Here is a 14052-nt window from a genome sequence, read left to right as displayed (position 1 = left end):
TCTTAAACAAACTTTGTCTACATACAATAAATGTAGATGAAGATGTTGAATATGTTAAACCTCAATACCATGTGCATGATGATAGACAACCATGGAATCAGATGAAACCACTGTGTATGCGATTTTCAAACCCTAATGAGCTTAAAAACATGATGAGAAACTATGCAATTGTTAATGGGTATTGTAACGCCTGTAGATCCGGGCTAGTAAATTTAAAGATAATAAAGGTCGAAAACGACTTTTTGACAAAAGATTATTTAGAATAAATAATTTAACCAAGTTGTAGAATATGTCTTAAGGGTTTTGTACATATAAAGATCCCCGAAATCCGAGTTATAACAAAAAATTTATGACCCGTCGAAGTTTAGCGACGGAACCGGCACGACACAGCGAAGACGTAAATAGTGAATTTATGATAGAGCGACTTTTAGCCTTAGTAATCTAAATGAAAGTCGTAGAATATGTTAACCTGAGAACGTCCATAAAAAGAACGCTCAAATCTGACTTCGTATGAGGAAGTTATGATTTTTCGAAGTTTCGGCTTAGCGGTGTACAACCCGAAGTTCAAGTATTAGATCGAACGATTTTTAGCCGACACAACCTAAACGAGAATCGAATATCTCATTATTAATAGAGTAACAATAAAAAGATAGATGGAAATAGACATCGGATGAAGAAGTTATAAGATTTTAACGGACTAATCCTGTCCCGGCCTGTTAAAAATATAACTTTAAAAAAAAAGTCAAAATTAGTCGACGGAGTCTAAATGAAAGTTGTAGAGTACATCTCCACCTACGCGTGGATATAAAGAACGTCAAAAACGGAGTTCGTATGAACGAGTTACAAATTATAATAGCATATTTACGTATTAAAATAAAGTATAAATCATATATACGTACACACACACACACACACATATATATATATATATACATACATATATATATATACATATATATATATATATATATATATATATATATATATATATATATATATCATTAGAAAGGTATCGACAATGCGGTCATTATAAGACTAATGTTGAGTTATTTCGACATTAGTTTAGTACAAATATCATTAAATCTATTTAAAATAGTATTATGAAGGGGTGTTTAGTCGTTTATATAACTATAAGGTCATTAAGTAATTATGGAGGGTAGTTTTTGTAAATTTAATTACTATAAATAAGAGGCTTGGGCTCTCATATTTCTTGCACCATTCTCTTGATTCAAGAGTCTTTCTCTTCTTATCCCCCGAGCATTTCGGTCCCTCGTGATTCGACTTCTCTTTCTGTAGTTTTAGTATAGTAAGGTGAGCGCTGAAGCGCTGCAATAATATTTCTTAGAAAGATTCAGCGATGAAGTTCTACCCCCTTCAGAGCCCGACTCCTAGCTAAAATCCCCGTATATGTAAGTTATGCTTACCCTATTTTAAATATAGTTTATATTTAAAATTAGTATTGTTATTATAAATTTATAATAAATATTTGAGCTATTTGTGACATCCTCAAAATCTCGGCCAGAAAAGTCCGATTTCATTTATGCTTTTTAAAATAATTTTCTGAGTAAATCCTTTTAATTTTAAAAGAGATGCGGAATTTGTTCCCAAAAACAAAACATGATAAAATAGATATTTATCAAAACATTTCATAAAGAAATATGATTTCATTTCATAATCAAAAGTCGGGATGTCATGTTCCGATACAGGTCATAAAGCATAAACGATAACATTACAAGTCGTTCAACAAATATATACATATACAGACTTGTAAACAAAACAACTTGATGTTCGCCCATCTTAAGCTCTTGCGCCACTTCCTGTAAAATAAATCAACTGAGTGGGTCAGGCTTGGGAGCCTAGTGAGCATATAAGGTTTTCAACCCACAATAATTATATTTAATTTCAACAATCAACAATAAACCCGATTACCCATTCCCGTTATCCTCACCTTACGTTCCTAAAAATAACGTCTATTATAAGGAACCTATTTCAGGATTTTTCATCGGGACGGACATCACTGCAGAGGGGCTTCCTCAACAATAAGTGTCCTAAAGGCAACCATGTGGGGAATAGAGTACACCGGTGAACACGTCGTTCACAATACCTACAGGTAATGAGCCTGCTAGTGTTCCACAGGACAGTCTAGAATAGTCCGTGGTCGTCATCCATACTCTGCTGAATGACTAGAATAACACCAATAACACCGAGGCCTCTCATCTGTTTATTACACACCAATTATCTACCCATGTTCTACCCAACATATTAGTAGATAAAAATATACATTTTTATACATAGTTTAAAAACCTGTATAACATGTTTTAATCAATACATATTCCACATAACAGATGAGGCATACACACATAACACGTATTTCATAGAGAATACATCAGATCTATAAGATAGAAGAGAGTGAATATACACTCACACGTATAACAACCAAGTATATACACATAACACGTATTTTATAGGAAATACTTCATAATATTGCATTGGAATGAAAATAACTACACACTCACTTGATCAAAAGATGATCGGGCAGCACTACGGCGTGCAGAAGAGGTGTTTCTCCGTAGATCTGGAAGATCTTCACAAAACCGGGCTCCTCGCGGGCAGCGTTTCGGCTCGGGAATAACGCTCTTCGGGATCCTCGGGGCTTCGGATCTTACTTCGGGGCTCGGGAATATTACCGGGGCTTTGGGGTATAAACGGCACGCAAATCGAGGCAAAACTTAGAGAGAGGGAAGAGTTTGAACAAGAGAAAATGGCTGAATTCAAGTTCTATTTATAGGCTGCTGGGTCTGGGATTACGCGGGGCGTACTTTGACGTTACTGCGTGCGTCGACTGGTGGCACTCGAGTATTGGTCAGACAAGTTGCATCCGACTGAGTACGCGGGGCGTACTCAAATTACGCGGGGCGTAATTGACTTGTCAAACTTCTAAATTGTATAACTTTTGCATACGAGCTCTGTTTTCGACGTTCTTTATATCCACGCGAAGGTCAGACCATACTCTACAACTTTCATTTAGACTCCGTCGGCTAATTTTGACTTTTATTTTTATTATTTTTTGTTTTTAGAAGGCCGGGACAGAAAAACTTCGTTATAAATTCATAACTTCTTCGTCTGACGTCCGTTCTCCCCTAACTTTTCATCGTTTCGCTACTAACAACAAGATCTTCGATTCTCATTTAGATTGTTTCGGATAAAAACCGCTCGATCTCAAATCGAGTATTCGGGCTGTATACTGCTAAGTCGAAACTTCATAAAATCATAACTTCCTCATACGAAGTTAGATTTGGGCGTTCCTTTTATGCACGCTCTCGGTTTAACGAAATCTACGACTTTCATTTAGATCGCTAAGGCTAAATATCGCTCTATCTTAAATTCATATTTTACGTCACTCGACGTCGTGTCGGTTCTGTCGCGAAACTTCGACAGGTCATAACTTCTTCGTTATAACTCGGATTTTGGCATTCCTTATATCCCCGGAATCCTTGTTTTGACCACTACAACTTTATGCAAAGATGTCGGGCTTATCTCACACTTAAATTTTGACGCTTATTTTATTCTTAATTTATTAAATTATAAAAATTAAGAAAATACACACATAAATCACATAATTCAAATAATTCACAAATAATACATTCTTATTATTTCAAGTTGAGTTACAAGGTTAACCTAGACTATTACATTTCTAAAAATGGCAAGCCTAGAAACACGGGCGTTACACTATTATTATGACTTATATAAGTGTCGTTATGATATCTTTTTAACTACTTGCGGTATGAAGAATCTGGTTTAAAGGGCTGCATAGAGTTGTTGGATTTCAGAAATGCTATACGCCAAAATGGTCATGTCCTCCGGTGTTTTATATTTGGCCCCTATCGGTACATAGTGGTTGGAAAGTATTGTTTAAACGCTTATATAATAATAATAAGACTAATAGTTAGTCACGATAAATATTAGACTAAAATCTAGTGGTAATAATACTAGGTTTCGTCAAAGGAAATTATTTTAAAGTAAACGAAGCGTTATCCGAGTACCGAGTCACCACCTTCTCAGGTGAGTGCATAGTTACTTTTTATCTTACACATAGATATGAAGTATTTTATATAAACTACGTGCTATGTGTGCATATTATCTGAATACTTGCTGTCTATGCTGGATGAACGTTTTTTATACATGTTTTAAATGATTTGAACTGTATATGTATTTTAAATATACAAGTATGTTGGGTATGAGATGGGTAGATGAATGATGAGAGATAAAAGATGTTGTGAGTAAACATTGACAGCTATAGACTTATTACCTAACAAATAACATCGACAACTATGGATCCAGATCCAAAACCTCAGCACAAGGAGGGAACCACTGGGCATCAAATCATCCCATAAGTGTCCATAATAAGCCCTAAATCGCATAATACTTCACCAAACAGAATATAAACCGAAATCATACCTCTAGATTGATGATCTAGGCTGCAAATCCACGAAATAGCAACCTCCTTTGCTTCCTCTTGCCTAGGATCACCTCCTTCTTTGCTAAATGGCACCCACAAGGTCAAGATATGCTCCTTTCTCTCTCAAATCGTCCAAGCACTCAAGGGTTTCTCTCTAAGGGTTGGGTGAGCACAAATGACGGCCATAAGGCCCTTTAAATAGGTCTCAAACCCGGAAATTTAGGGTTTCACTACACAGCGCAGACTCGCCGAGTCCATATCCTGGACTCGCCGAGTCCGGGCGCGATCCATCGTCCAATCCGCGTCTCTACTCGGCGAGTCTGAGCTCCAACTCGCCGAGTCCCCCTCACAATTTAACAAAATTCAATTTACATGATACCTGGCAAAAGTCCGGATGTTACAACTCTCCCCCACTAGAACTAGACTTCGCCCTCGAAGTCTCGCTCTAAAACAGCTCCGGGTGCTGCTCCCGCATCATATGCTCTGGCTCCCAGGTCATTTCTGATCCCTTTCGATGTTGCCACTGAACCAAAACCAGAGGTACCTCCTTGTTTCTCAAAACCTTGATCTTCCGATCCCTGATGGCCACTGGTCTCTCAGCATAATTCAGGCTTGCATCAACCTGAATATCCTCTAATGGAACCACTGCCGACTCATCGGCTATACACTTCCTCAACTGCGATACGTGAAAAGTGTTGTGAATCTGCCCCAACTCTGCTGGTAACTCCAACCGATAGGCTACCCGGCCTACCCTTGCAATCACACGAAATGGACCTATAAACCGGGGCCCCAATTTGCCCCTCTTCCTGAACCAGATCACTCCTTTCCAAGGAGAAACCTTCAGGAGAACGAAGTCGCCGACCTGAAATTCCAGCTCGGACCGGCGTCTATCCGCATAACTCTTTTGTCGGCTCTGGGCGGTCAATAACCTCTGTCTGACCTGCTGTATCTGCTCTGTCGTCTGAATCACGATCTCTGTACTGCCCATTACCCTCTGCCCAACCTCTCCCCAACAAATGGGATTCCGACACCTTCTACCATACAACAGCTCAAAGGGCGGCATACCGATGCTCGAATGATGGCTATTATTGTAGGAAAACTCTGCCAAGGGCAAATACGTATCCCAACTACCCCCAAAATCCAATACACATGCTCGAAGCATGTCCTCAAGTGTCTGAATCATCCGCTCACTCTGGCCGTCGGTCTGGGGGTGATATGCGGTACTAAAATGCAGCTTAGTACCCAACTCCTCATGAAATTTCTTCCAGAACCGAGAAGTGAAACGCACATCGCGGTCTGAAACAATCGAGATTGGCACCCCATGCTGAGATACAACTTCCCTCACATAAATCTCCGCCAACTTTTCCGCCGAAGAACTCTCACTGATGGCAAGAAAGTGAGCGCTCTTTGTCAACCTATCCACAATCACCCAAATTGCATCGACTCCTCTGGCAGTCCTCGGCAATTTGGTGATGAAATCCATAGTGATTTGTTCCCACTTCCACTCGGGAACCTCCAATGGCTGCAACTTGCCATGCGGTCTCTGGTGTTCGGCCTTTACCCTTCGACAGGTCAAACACCTCTCGACAAACCATGCGACATCCCTCTTCATACAAGGCCACCAATACTCTTTCCTCAAGTCCAAATACATCTTCGTAGCCCGGGGATGGATCGAAAATTTCGATCTATGAGCCTCCTCCATCAATGTAGTACGCGTACCGCCCACAAATGATACCCAGATCCGGCCCTGATAAGTCATAAGCCCTCGACTATCCGATACAAACTCAGAAACCAACCCAACGACCCGTTCTCTCTTCTGCATCTCCGGTCGCACAGCCTCGGCCTGTGCCCCACGAATGGCATCCAGAACTGGAGCTATCACTGTCAATCTCAAACATACCTCTCGCAGTGGAGTATTCTCCGCCCTGCGACTCAACGCATCGGCTACCACATTAGCCTTGCCCGGGTGGTACAAGATCTCGCAATCATAATCCTTGACCACATCTAACCACCTCCTTTGCCGCATATTCAGGTTAGGCTGATCCATCAAGTACTTCAAGCTCTTATGGTCCGTGTATATCGTACAATGAACCCCATACAAGTAGTGCCGCCAAATCTTGAGGGCGAACACCACTGCCCCCAACTCCAAATCATGTGTGGGGTACCTCGTCTCGTGAGGCTTCAACTGCCTCGATGCATATGCTATCACATGTCCCTTCTGCATCAGTACCGCTCCCAGTCCTAATATTGATGCATCACAGAATACCACAAAACCTTCCATCCCTTCCGAAAGAGCTAATACCGAAGCTTCACACAGCCTCTGGCGAAGCGTCTCAAAGGAGATCTGCTGCTCGGGACCCCATAAAAATGTAACGCCCTTCCGGGTCAATCTGGTGAGTGGCACTGCAATCTTGGAGAAATCCTTAATAAACCTCCGATAATACCCTGCCAACCCAAGGAAGCTCCGGATCTCCGAAGGTGACTTTGGCACCTTCCACCTCATCACTGCGTCAACCTTGGCCGGATCGACCAATATCCCTTTCTGATTAATGAGGTGCCCCAGAAACTGGACCTCCCGCAACCAGAAATCGCACTTGGAAAACTTTGCATAAAGTTTCTCCGGTCTGAAAACTCCAAGAACCTCCCTCAAATGCTCCTCGTGTTGCTCTCTAGATCTCGAATATACCAAAATATCATCAATGAACACAATCACCGACCGATCCAACATCGGCCGACATACCCTGTTCATGAGGTCCATGAACACAGCCGGGGCATTGGTGACCCCAAAAGGCATCACCACAAACTCATAATGCCCATAACGCGTCCTGAATGTTGTCTTCTGGACGTCCTCGTCCCGCATTCTCACCTGATGATAGCCCGACCTCAAATCGATCTTGGAGAACCAAGATGCTCCCTGTAATTGATCGAATAAATCGTCGATCCTCAGCAACGGGTAACGGTTCTTGACCGTCAGCTTATTCAATTCTCGGTAGTCAATACACATGCGATGCGAGCCATCTTTCTTCTTCACAAACAGAATGGGTGCTCCCCACGGCGAGCTACTCGGCCGAATAAACCCCTTCCCCAGCAACTCCTGAAGCTGCGAGGATAACTCTTGCATCTCTAGAGGCGCAAGGCGATAAGGCACCTTAGCGATAGGCGCGGCTCCCGGAACCAAATCGATACCGAACTCCACTTGCCTCACGGGAGGCACACCTGGTAACTCTTCGGGAAAAACATCTAGAAACTCACGCACCACCGGATCTTCATCCACTGAACTCGGTCTCTCGGAGATCACTCGCGTATCCATCACGTACGCCATGAAACCCTTACAGCCCTGCTGTAAACACTGCCTCGCCCTAGCGGCCGAACAAAAGGCTGATCCAGAACGTGTACCCTCGCCGTAAACCGAAAGAACACCCCCACTAGGATCTCGTATGGTCACCAGCTGACGCTCGCAATCGATAACCGCGCCGAAACGGCTCAACCAGTCCATGCCCACTATAACACAGACATCACCCATCGCAATAGGAATCAGGTCGATCGGGAACTCAACCCCAAAAATCTCCAATACGCATCCCCGGAGGACCTCCGTGGCACAAATCACTTTGTCGACGGCTATGGAAACCCGCAGGGGCCGACTCAGTGCCCCACGACTAACACTGATATGCTGACTAAATGTCAAAGATACAAAAGATCGACTCGCACCCGAGTCAAATAACACTAAAGCAGGTACAGAGTTCACGAGGAAGGTACCAGCCACAACGTCGGGTGCAGCGCGGACCTCTTCCGCAGTCAGCTGAAAGGCTCTCCCTCGAGCTCTCGGTGCCTCGGCCTTCACGGGCCGACTCTCTGTAGCTCTGATGGCGGCGGGAGCAGATCCCTGAGACGCTCCGCGCAGCAACGGACACTCTGCCTTCCGGTGTCCGGTCTGGTTGCAATGGAAGCACACTGCAAACCCCTTGGGGCAGTCCTTGGCCATATGCCCCTCCTTGCCACATTTGTAGCAAGACCCTGCTCGACAGACTCCATCGTGACCCTTGCCGCACTTCCCACAAGTGCGGCCCTTCTGGCTCCCGGGTTTGGGATCAGCGGGCTTGGCCCGCTTGGCTACCGGTTGGAACTGTGCTGGCCGCCGATCCCTCCCTAGAGACTCCGCCTCCTCCCTGGCCTGAGTCTCAAGCTCAATCTCCCTCTTCCGGGCATTTGCCTGAAGCTCAGCAAATGTCCGATACGAGGAGTTCGCAGCGAACTCCCGAATATCCCGTCTCAGAATGCTCAGGTAACGGCTCATACGTGCCTGCTCGGTGGACACGTGCTCAGGGCAGAACATCGCCCTCTCATGAAACATCCTCGTAATCGCTGTAACTTACTCGGTACCCTGCTTGAGGGTCAGAAACTCCTGTGCCAGACGCTCCCTCTCCACCTGAGGAACGTACTCATCTCGGAACATGGTAGTGAACCTCTCCCAGGTCACTGCCGAAAGCTCAGTAGGCGTGAAGTGCGCCGTCACAAACTTCCACCAGTCCTTCGCTCCCAAACGAAGCTGGTTCAGTGCGAACCGAACCTTCAAATGCTCAGGGGATGAGCAAGTGAAGAAGCATCCCTCCATGTTAGATATCCACCTCATAGCTGCCACCGGATCCTGCGTACCATCAAACTCTGGTGGTTTGGTGTTGCTGAACTCCCTAAACAGTGACGCATCACCTCCCTGGGGCCTCGCTGCAGCGATCGCTGCGGTAGCCGCTGCGACAGCAGCCTCAGAAAGAGCGGCATAGCGCTCATCAAATGTCTCAATCAACGCGGTCTTAATAGACCCAAACATCTCTGGTATCTCAGCTCTGATGACCGCAGCCACCTCCTCATGAATGATCTGTCGAATCTCCTCATCACTAGCTCCGGCATCCTCTGGCATGTGACGTGTCCTCACCATGATCAACCTCTGAAATACAACATGCGATAATTAGAATTCACTTGAACACTCTTTCATTCGACAATCCACCCCTCCTTGATTCTTGGTATCCCAAGATTCTTATTTGGGCCGTGTACCGCACCGGTACTTTCAGTAGTACGGGCCCAATACTACTGTCCGCACCGTCTCAGTACACACCCCAAATCTTCCTCTTCGGATCCCAATCCCTAAGTACTCTATTATGCTTAAATCACTTTCTAACAAATCTCTCACAAACCCCTAGCTGCTATCTACTCACTCTCAGCATCTCATAGCAGCTCACCCCTCCCTAGACTAAGGCATCACAAATCAGGCCACTCTAGTCCTATTAGCAATACCTAGCCTACTCTAGCATGCAAACACATCATATTAATATTAATTATCACATAATATAAAGGTATTTTGGGAATTCACCGTTCGGGCGCTGACTGATCGTACACACGTTTCTTCCTGGAATCTGTTCCCTTTTCAAGAAAATCTTTTACTCTTAGATAATTTTGGTTTTATTTTGAAAATACTTTTCCAATTCCTCAGTTTGAGTTCAAATACCCCCAAAGGTGTACCCGAATCCCTCAAACCAAGGCTCTGATACCAATTGTAACACCGTAAATTTCAAAACAAAATTTTCAATTTTTATAAAACATAATTCCATCGATATTCATAAAAACAACCATTTAATTATCCAAACAAGACAATACAAAATCCCAAGATCATAATATCAAACTCCGAGCTGGTGTGTGTACGGATCAAGCCGGCGCCTTCCCGCGACCGTCACTAGTACCTGAAACAATAACATCAAACACTGTAAGCACAAGGCTTAGTGAGTTCCCCAAAATACCACATATAACACATATTAGCCACTCGAGGCTATAACTTTGTGGGTCCGTGCACCGAAACTCTGTGAACCCTCAGGTTCTAGCTCTGATAAATATGCACCACATAAATCACATAGAAATAATGTAGTACAACACGTAACATACATAGCATACCAATACTCTATCACATAACTCTGGTTACCTACTCAAGGTAAAGTATAATGAGAAGACTCACCTCGTGTGTCTCGGTAAGTCGTAAATCTGAAATCGCTAATCACTCGATCTGCCGAGCTATAGTCCTCCTATAGCACAATACATCTCTAATTAACACTTTCCCAACTTGGGTTGACCATACTATAACAAGTCAACTTAGGTCAACGCTGGTCAACGGTCAACGGTCAACTTTGACCGGACTCGGTGAGTCTGAGCGTATACACCAATTTCCCTGGGATCCTCCCTTGACACGTCAAGCATTCTCCCAACTCGACGAGTTCCACCTGGCATGAGTTGTGGGGCCACCACGACTCAACTCGCCGAGTCTCAAGAACAACTCGGCGAGTCCAGTTTGACTCAGTCCACCTGTCCACTCTGACTCCCCCCTGACCCACTGAGTCCACCCTTCCCAACTCGGCGAGACCACTCACTGTGTGGTCGGGCAACATTCATGCTACTCGCCGAGTCTGTTCTTCGGACTCGGCGAGTCCGTGCCATGCAATGACTCAAACTTGCTCATAAGGTCAGATCCAGTCCATTAACCCATAGATCCAGTCCTTCCAAGCTCATTTCGCACGTAAAGTTACAATCTTGATGCACATACAACCTCTATATGACCATATATGATGTTTTTGACTCAAATACTACAACACAAGGTCATGAACTCCATTGCCATACAAAAAGCTTGATGAGTGAGGCTCTCTGGACCTCTATGGATCCAGATCCAAAACCTCAGCACAAGGAGGGAACCATTAGGCATCAAATCATCCCATAAATGTCCATAATAAGCCCTAAATCGCATAATACTTCACCAAACAGAATATAAACCGAAATCATACCTCTAGATTGATGATCTAGGCTCCAAATCCACGAAATAGCAACCTCCTTTGCTTCCTCTTGCCTAGGATCACCTCCTTCTTTGCTAAATGGCACCCACAAGATCAAGATATGCTCCTTTCTCTCTCAAATCGTCCAAGCACTCAAGGGTTTCTCCCTAAGGGTTGGGTGAGCACAAATGACGACCATAAGGCCCTTTAAATAGGTCTCAAACCCGGAAATTTAGGGTTTCACTACACAACGCAGACTCGCCGAGTCCATATCCTGGACTCGCCGAGTCCGGGCGCGATCCATCGTCCAATCCGCGTCTCTACTCGGCGAGTCTGAGCTCCAACTCGCCGAGTCCCCCTCACAATTTAACAAAATTCAATTTACATGATACCTGGCAAAAGTCCGGATGTTACATTAAAGAGATGTAGATCACTAGTGTAAATAAATGTAAGTTTTGTTTATGCTTATGATTCTGTATTGACGATGACACCCCAAATTTTTTAAAACGAATTAAAAAGACTTTTCTTCATAAATGCTTTGATAACGTATTTATCATGTTTTACTAGGAACAAATTCCGCAGCATTTTTATTAAAAGAGGTACTCTGATTTTTATAAAGCATAAACAAAATCGGTCTTTTCTGGCCATGAAAATGGGGATGTCACAAGTATGATCTTTGGTTTGAAAAAAATGACTCCTAAAGGTTGTTAGCTAAGTGCTGCAAAAAAACAAGTCACCTACTTGTCCATTTAGACTTTGAGCTTCTTGGATAACTAAAGAGAAGACTTTTCAGATAAAATCTCTAGTTAGTGAACATAATTGCAGTAGGGTGTTTAAGTTTGGGTCCATAGTAACTTATAAGTGGTTAGGCAAAAAATTTATGAGTGACATTATAGATAAGAAAAAATGAGTGTTAGGAAGATGAAAGCTAAAGTTTCAGCAACATTCAACATAAATGTGAGTGTGGGGCAATGTAGAAATGTAAAGAAATTTGTATTACAAGAAATTGAAGGAAGTCTAATTGAACATTATGGGAGATTATGGTCATATGGTCATGAAATTATGAGGACAAACCTTGGGTCTACTGTGAGGTTGGATGTCGACATCATGCCAGATTCCACAACTTTGTTTTCCAAGTACTATGTCTGCTTTAAAGCTGTAAGTGATTGTTGGGAGGAAGGGTGCAAGCCTATGATTGGCCTTGATGGTTTCTTTTTAAAGGGTATTGGTAGAAGAGAAGTTTTGGCATCTGTAGGGAAAGATGCAAACAACCACGTCTACCCTATAGCATGGGCTGTGATTGGAGTTGAGAACAAGGCCACATGGAAGTGGTTCATAGATGGTGGTCTTGGTACAGGCATTACCCTTCTTTCTGATGGACACAAGGTGAGCATTGGTTCCTATTTATGCGTCTATTTTTATGCTTGTTTCACTAATTTTGATGTTATTTGTAGGGGTTACTAGAAGAAGTAAAAGAAAGGTGCACCGAAGCTGAACACAGACAATGTGCCAGGCATATTGTGGCCTATTTTGCTAAAAGGTTTACTGGTCAACATTTCAGGAAGCTATTTTGGAGGGCTGTCAATGTCAGACGTGTAATGGAGAAGATCAAATCTGTAGATACTCAAGCATATGATTACCTTATAGAGATAGATCTTACTACATGGTCTAAGGCATTTTTTCAAGAGGGAAGAGAGTGTAATTATAACATCCGGAAACCCAGGTAAATTAATTATGTGCTTAAAATTTGAAGTTTATGGAATGACTCGACGAGTTGTGAGTCCAACTCGCCGAGTAAGGTCGAGTTGCCGCATGGAATTAATGAGTGGACTCAACGAGTTGGAGAGCTGACTCGCCGAGTAGGTGTTGGGCAGAGAAACCCTAATTTCTTGGGGTTGGGGCCTATATAAGGGAACTTATGCCCCCATTTCCGCCTCACCAGTTACCCTACACTCGTGAGAGAATTCCCTAATAGCAATTAGAGCTAGAAAGTGAGTGAAGAGCTAAGTTGGTGGTTGTTGGTGCATTCTTTGAAGGAGAAGTGAAGAGTATTGAGGTTGGGGCAAGAGGAAACTTTGGATCCACAAATTCAGCAATGTTTGCTTGATGTAAATATGTTGACTTTCTCATCTTCTAGGGAGATCTTGATATGGGATTTTTCTAGGGTTTTCTTCCATTTCTTATAGTCATTGAGCCTTTTTTGTGTATGATTTGAGGTTGAAACCTCAGATCTGAGAGTGGAAGGTCTTGAGAGCCCAAAGACATGAACTTTATTGAGTTAGAGACTTGACTTTGAGCACCTAACCCTTTGTAAGGCTTTTTATTGGCATTTTTTGGCCTATATGTCATGCATGAGCTAAAGGTCGAGACTTTATGTGACTTTTGTGCCTTTAAGGACTAGATCTAGAGTCTAGTGTAGTAGATCTTACCTTGGACGTCTGAATAAGAAATTAGGTTGTGAAGACTTGTTGAGTCCATGAGCTGACTCGACGAGTTAGTGAGGGTTTGTCCCGATGTTCACGGTCATATGATAACTCGGTGATCTGGGAGTCAACTCGACGAGCTGAGCCAACCTCCATGAGACTTTTGAGGAAAATGAGGGGACTCGACGAGTCACATGGGTGCACTCGGCGAGTCAGGTCAAATATGGACTCTTGACTTGAGTTTGATTATTGTTGACTTTAGGGTTTGGTCAACATGAGTAATGGAGACCATGGAGGGGTAAAATGGTCTTTTAACCATTCCAAGAGTCAGAGAGAGAGGGGGGGGGGGGGAGGGGAGAACAAC

The sequence above is a fragment of the Lactuca saligna genome, chromosome 9 (genome assembly GCF_052625555.1).
Source record: "Lactuca saligna cultivar CGN05327 chromosome 9, ASM5262555v1, whole genome shotgun sequence".
In the NCBI taxonomy this organism is placed as follows: Eukaryota; Viridiplantae; Streptophyta; class Magnoliopsida; order Asterales; family Asteraceae; genus Lactuca; species Lactuca saligna.
This window is presented reverse-complemented; position numbering follows the sequence as displayed.